This window comes from Apium graveolens, chromosome 9, assembly GCF_009905375.1.
Source record: "Apium graveolens cultivar Ventura chromosome 9, ASM990537v1, whole genome shotgun sequence".
NCBI classification, from domain to species: domain Eukaryota; kingdom Viridiplantae; phylum Streptophyta; class Magnoliopsida; order Apiales; family Apiaceae; genus Apium; species Apium graveolens.
Genome location: NC_133655.1, coordinates 74,539,173 through 74,546,747, shown reverse-complemented (window position 1 = coordinate 74,546,747; position 7,575 = coordinate 74,539,173).

Sequence of the window (7,575 nt, the reverse complement as noted above, 5' to 3'; positions counted from 1 at the left end):
ATGAAACTCTCAAAGATATGCAATCTAAGTTAGATATCAATGAAGAAGATGAAGCTGAATTCTACAGACAACTTCAACTTCAAATAGAGGAGAATGACAAGAGGCTAGGAAAGAAAACCAGGGATCAAAGGAAAAGAAAGTAATTTGCTCAGGCTAAAGGAGCACCCTTGGAAATAATGTAATTCTTCAATTCCATCTCAGCATATACATTTTTGTAGCACTTTTGAATTTCTGCTTTATTACAGTTTATATATTTGTTAAGTGTTTTGTTATCATCAAGCTAAACCCAAATTTATGCCTACAGTTCTAGTAGACATAAATAGGGGGAGATTGTTAGGAATATGTGTATTAGTTTGATGATAAGTTAAGAAAAACACTTAAGTAGAAATCTAGTGTTTGTAGCCTCAACGGATAAGACCATCTTGGCTATCCGTTGAAGGAGTAGCTTTACTTAGCAATAAGTTTAGTATTGTAGCACATTTCACTCTCTGGTTTCAAGCTGTAATTCTTAGATGTTGTTAGGAAATAATCAATCATGTTGACTACTAATGGATGTACAAATAGGACGGCTAATTGTAAATATTTCATGCCTTGTAATTTTGTATAAGTGAAGAAGTATCAACGGATATTGAAGACCTTCAACGGATAAGAAACAAAACTTCAACGGATGTCTCTAATGCTTCAACGGATAATATCCATCAACGGATAAGTGCTTCAACGGATAAAGACTTCAACTGATAATGCATCAACGGATAAAGCTTCAACGGATAAAGCCTCAACGGATAAGGCATCAACGGATGAAAGCTTCAATGAATGCTTAGTTCATTAGCAGTTGATAGTGACAATTCACAAGCTGACAGAGGCACATGGATTGACAGAGACATACTGGAATGTGGAAGCCTCTAGGAGGAATCAAGAAAATGCAGCATTTCCATTCTGATGCAAACAAGGAAGTATTCAAAGATTTACAGATTATCCTAGATTGCATTGGATAGAGAAATGAAGAAGAAACATGTGAGGACTCTTTTCAATTGTATTTTACAGTTTGTCTTCACTTGTAAACTTGGTGATATATAAACCAAGTAGCAGCTAGTAATTAGAAATGAATTTTCCTGTGCTGTTTAGAAATATCAAGAGAGAAAATCATCTAGTTTGTACTAGGAAGCAGCTGTGATTTAATTATTTGAATCACAGATTTTCTGAAATAACACATCTCTGTTGGAACAACAAATCCACCAGAAAAGTTTTTAAGTTCTTTGTGCTTATTACACTTGTGTTTGAATATATATCTGTCTGCATCAGCTTCAAGCAATTCACACGCATTTGATCATTCAAACACTTAGTCTTAGAAACTGCTCAAAACTTAAAAAAAGTTTTGAGATTTACATTCAACCCCCCTTCTGTAAATCTCATTGTTAGTCCACTGGGAATAACAAATCGTTTTTACGTTTTTACAACCCGGAAGTCTCGGAAAAACTCTTTTCTAACCTAATTGGAATATTCCGATCATTTTCCATGTTTTGACTTTTTCAATCCGAAGTACCGTTTTCCCAGTGCGGGTCCCGGCGCAAAATTTTTGATATAATATTCGTTTCGGTAAATCGATAAAACCCGTACTTTCGAGAAACAAGATATTTTGATTGAACTATTATATTATCTTCTCGTAATTCGTGTAACCAAAGTGCTGAGACCCAGTCTGTATTTACAAAATGCTTAGTTTTGGATAATTATCCTAAAACCGGTACCGAATTGGATCTATTTTATCAAATAAATATTATATTTTATATCCGATATGATCCAATGGGGTTCCAATATTCCGTAAATATAAATAACCATTACCGTATTTTATTTTGTACACATAATTATTTGTAAACAGTAAAAATAGTTAATTTTTAGAGAAAATCAATATATTCATAGTAGTTCTTGAGAATCAAACCTATATTTGGAGGTGTTATTGATATCAGATTTTGGAGTTCAAGTAACCAAATAAAAGGTCTTGAAGAGTACTTCCAGAATCTGTAATCCATATACCGGCAGAATCAATAGGTATTTTTTTTATTATTTTTATTAAATTATTTTGGATTTAATTATGAATTTTCGAGTTTGATGTTGTTTGTATGATTTGATGATTGCATGTTGTAGATAATTTGATTATGATCATTTTGGTATGTCATAATAGTCAATTGGAGTTCAATAACATGTTCAAAATTGAGTTTAATCTTCGAATTTGGAAACTATGGTTCATAATTCGTATGAATGTTTTCAATTGAATTTAGGGGTTTTTGATCTAGGGGTTACTAGATTGATTGGTTGGTATGAATGTGTAAAGAGGAATCGATTGGTGGTGGTCTTGTCAACAGACGATATCAGAGTTGGCCTGACCGGAGCAAGGAAGAACTCGCCGTCCGACGAGTTTTCTTCGAGCTTTTCCGGCCAACTCAGGGGTTATCTGTTAATTTCAATTGCATGGTTAAATTCCTTGTGTTTTGTAGTTTGATTCGGGAGGAGATGGTGGTGTGAGGGTACTGGAATCGTCTTCTCCGGCGAGACATGATGTTTTCCGGCGAACCTCCTGTACTTTTTGCAGTTTAGTCCCTGAGGTTTTGAAGATGGTGAAGTTTAGTCCCTGTAGTTTCAAAAACTTGCAAAAATAGGATTTCTGTCTTAAAATTATTTTAAAATCATATTTTCTATTTATTTTAATTTCAGAAATTCGTTTCTAAATATTAAAAAGTCCAAAAATCATTATTTTAATTCCAAAAATATTTTTAATTCAAAAAAATAAATCTGAATTATTTAATTAATTAATTTTAGTTGATAATTAATTATTTAATTGGTAAATTAATTAGAATATTAATCAATTAATTGATTTAATTAATTATTAATTAATTTTAATTGATTATTTAATTAGATTTAATTATTTCTTTGATTTGAAAATTCTGAAAAATAGTTTCGATCTTTAAAATAATATTTTAAATTGTTTTCAAGACTCGATAATTATTACAAAATGATTTTAAAGTCAGATTCGGATATTCGAACCCTGTTAATTGCTTATAAATGATTCAACTACCCGTTTTAATTCCGAAAAATGTTTAAAAATTCGTATTAAATATATGAAATATCATGTTAACCCTGAATCGTCTTTGAAAAAGTATTTTTATCGAATATCTTATGTGCTATGTGTTATATGTGACCCGATTGGTGTACGATATGCTTATATGTGTTTTGTTTAACTATTTTAATCATAACTTTCAATCCGTAAGTCGGATTTGGGTGAAACGAAGGGTAGATAGAAGCTTGTTACGGATAGAATAAAGTGAGAAGGAGTATTGATAGATAACTGTGATGTCTAATAGAGGAAGTGAGGCGTAAAAAGGGGAAGCAGATAGTCAGTGATTAAGAGTCGGTGAACGAGAGCCAGTAAAGTGTTAGCGAATCGAGATAGGGCAAGTGTTCTGAACCTTCTCAAGATATGTTGCAAGTAATTGATTGGTTCTATTTATATTGAAAGTGCTTTGAAGCATTTAACCCTAAACCCTGTTCTAGTTATTGATCTTTGATCCGTAAGCCTTATTCTTTGTAAATCATTGATTGCTGAATACCCAGATACAAACCATAGATATACGATACTACACCACAAATACATACAAACTATATACCGATCACTGAACCGAAACTGATTAACATACAAACCTTCATACCTTATACATCAGAAAACTAATCCTTATAAATACGAGACCTTGATTTCTCTATTATCTGATTCTTTTACCGGATGATAGCCAATCTTTGTACTTACCTTGTTGTACCCTTGTAATGTTTGCAAATCACCTTATACTTGAAGACCAATGTTGTTTATGATTATGTTTATTATTTTACATTGTTTATTCTGTTATTATTATAGAATTGGATTGTTTTATAATTGTGGACCAGATTCGTGGTCAGACCAGATTCGTGGTCATATTAGGCCAATGTGTGCCTTGGATCCAGTATATAGAGTAGAGCTGCGTGCCTTCCTCGGGGTTAGTGCGTGACTGATCAACAGCCTAACCTTGGTTTTTAAAATGAAAATTGAATATCCAATTCTAATCATCGTTGATAAAGAAACTTGATAACCTAAATCATTTCATTTGATCATTGTTTAATCTCAGTATTGTCATTGTGACTTGCTGAGCTAGTTAGCTCATTTGTGCGAATCTGTTTATGTTCTTTTCCACTTAAGAAGGAACATGTTGGTAGTGAGGATCCCGAGTCAAGTGTGCGAGTTAGGATTCTAGGTTAAGACGGAATAAGCTAGCTGAAGACTTTTGTAATAGTTCAAGTTTGAAAGTTTGTAAGAACGTTTATTGTTCAGATGTAAGTTAAACTGGATATGTTTTTGAATGTTTGTAATATAAGTAAGGTTGTGGCTTGTGTGCATACTTTAACCTGTTGCGATCCGTGGATGAAGGTAAGTAGGGTCACTGTATATTAATATTATCATAAGAAGGTTTATATATATTATGTGTGTGTTGTGAACCATAAACTTCTGACCCGGGTTTGGAGGGCATCACAGGTTTGGTATCAGAGCTACAGGTTATAAGTCACTGACACAAGCCTAGATTGTCGGGAATGGGTAGAGGGTTAGGATTAGAAGTAAGAAATAGAAAGATAGAACGTCGAGAGGTTGAGTGCGACTGTATAATAGGTGTTAGTATGGTTTATATTGTGATTCGAGATTCTTATCTTGCGATGTGATTTTTAGATAGCAGCGATGGCAGATTCTTTTATTCCAATACCAGCTGATCATTCTGAGCCTTTAGTTGGAGGACCTTCATCGGATCCACGTCCTTATATTCCACCAGTGTTAGCTATACTACCTTTTGTTGTGACGGCTGCACCACTGCGAGCTATTCCACCCCTGGTATGAGGCCACCTATCCGAGGACCCTCACCTGCTGATTATGACTCTACTGGGCATTCAGTTACGGGTTCATCTTTTCTATTTACTCCATGCCCTGTTCCCTATTATCGATATGAGGCTCTTCTTTTGGAGTGAGAGGCCCTGTTGGCATAGATTCAAGAGCTACAACATATTGCGAGGACCATAGATGTTGACAGGAGTGCGAGAGAGCTTCGAGAAGAGATTCATGTGACTCGGAGGGTTCTTGAGGCTAGATTGCATGGAGCTACTTGTGAGTATGCAGACCCATGTGCTCTTATGGGATGGGCCAGATAGGTGTTAGAGGATCCTGCGAGGCTTGGTGGACCAGAGTTTCCCTGGAGTTAGAGACATAGATGCTATGGTAGCTGTTATATGTACATTAGTGTGTAGTGTGTATCAGCGGACTTTTGGTTGGTATTTATAGACTAGACTTGCTGATTAGTGTGTAGGCTTGTTGTACCCTTTTGATTTTGTTGAAGCGTTTTCACGCTTGTACTGCCAAACTTTGATATATTTAAATATATCACTACCTTTTCTTTTTCATCATTGTCATTTACATTATTGCACCTGTTTTACCTTACTTTACTTACTGCACCAGTTATAAACTCTTGTGGTACCATGTACCCTATTCCCTTAACTGTTTACATTCTGTAAAGAAGCATGCAATTTACTTAGTTCAAATATTACAAATGTTTTCAAAAAGAGATATTTCTGTTTTACAAAAACTTTTTATAAAAAGGATTTGATTCAAAGGCTAAATAAGTTATTTGGTTCTTTACAAAAAATGCCTCCCAGAAGAAATACCTTTTCTACCAACCAGAATGAAGAAACCAATAACAACCAAGACAACAATAACCAGAATGCAAATCCAGGTCCCATAGACCCAACATTAGCCCAAATTCTTCATATCTTGGCTCAACAAACAGTCAACCTAACTCAACAGCAGCAGAGACAGACCAATCCCTAAGTAACTTTTAAGACTTTTTAAGCGGTGAATTCACCGGAATTCAAAGGTTCCTTAGATCCGATTAAAGCAATAGTTTGGTTAAAGGAGATAGAGAAGTCATTTGCTTTGGTTAAGGTGAGAGAGGAATAAAAAGTTGAGTTTGCAAGTTACTATTTGAAGAATAAAGCCACCTACTGGTGGGAAACTGTTAAGACATTGGAAGGGACGAATGTTATTACTTGGGAAAGATTCAAGGAATTGTTTCTAGAGAAGTATTTCCCTCAGTTTGTTCAGGATCAAATGGAATTGAAGTTTCTGGAGTTAAAATAGGGAAGTATGTCAGTAGCAGACTATGAAAGTAAGTTTGAGGAATTATCCAGGTTTGTACCATCATATGTGGATACTGATAGGAAGAAAGCTAAGAGATTCCAACAAGGTCTTAAGCCATAGATCAGAGGGAAGGTAACCATATTTGTATTGGACACGTATGCAGGAGTTGTATAGAAGGCTATAATTGCGGAGACGGAGAGTGAAATGTCATAGAAAGAGAAGGGGAGTAAGAAGATGAAGTTTGAAGGAAATGAAAGACAGTCACAAGCAAGGAAATTTCCAAATTTTAAACAGAAGAAAGGCAAGTTTCAGCCAGGGAGAAATTTCAATATTAGAAAGTAACATGCAGGCGACGGAGGACAAAACAACCGTCCAACCACTGGGAATCAGCCAAATCAGCAGAGGCTAACTTTACCAGATTGCCAAGTATGCAGAAAGAAACATAGAGGAGTTTGTAATAAGTTGAATGTGATTTGTTATAGGTGTAACCAGAAAGGGAACTATTCAAGGGGGTGCCATAATCAGCCAGCCAGAGAGCCATTAAATAAGGACCAGCCTACCCGGAATCTAGCGGGCAAGGTTCCAGCAATAGGATTTACATGCTTCAAGTGTGGAAAGCCAGGACACATAGCGAGAGATTGCAAGATATCATCACCAGTTAGTAATGCATTGAGAATCATGGGATCTACTCCTGTAGTGAATGAGCCTCCAAGAGCTAGATTTTTGATATGTATGTGAAGGACGTTATTCAGGACACTGATGTTGTGGTAGGTACGCTTACTATGAATTCTTTATGTGCCAAAGTGCTAGTAGATTCGGGATCAACTCGATCATTTATTTTTAAAGGTTTTGTTAATAAGTTCAATTATCCAGTTGAATGGTTAAATGAAATTATGATTGTGGAATTAGCAAATCAAGAACGTGTATCAGTTAATCAAGTCAGTATGAACTGTGAGATTGAGATTTCTAGTAATAAATTTTATGTGGATTTGATACCATTTAAGGTAGGAGAGTTTGACGTTATTCTAGGAATGGACTGGCTATCTAAGCATGATGCTCAGATAGACTGCCGTAATAAGAAGGTAATTTTGAAGATGCCAGACAAGAAAGTAGTGACGTTTAAAGGTCAGAGGCAAGTAAAGAAGTTCTTAACGATGATTCAAGCTAAGAAGTTACTACGACAAGGATGTGAGCATTTTATTGCTTATGTAATAGATAGAAATCAGGAGCTAGCAAAACTTGAAGATATTCCAGTAGTGAATGAATTTCCAGACGTGTTCTCAGACGAGTTACCAGGACTTCCTCCAGATAGGGAAATTGAGTTTGCAATTGACTTAGCACCTAAAACGGAGCCAGTATCCAAGGCCCCGTACAGAATG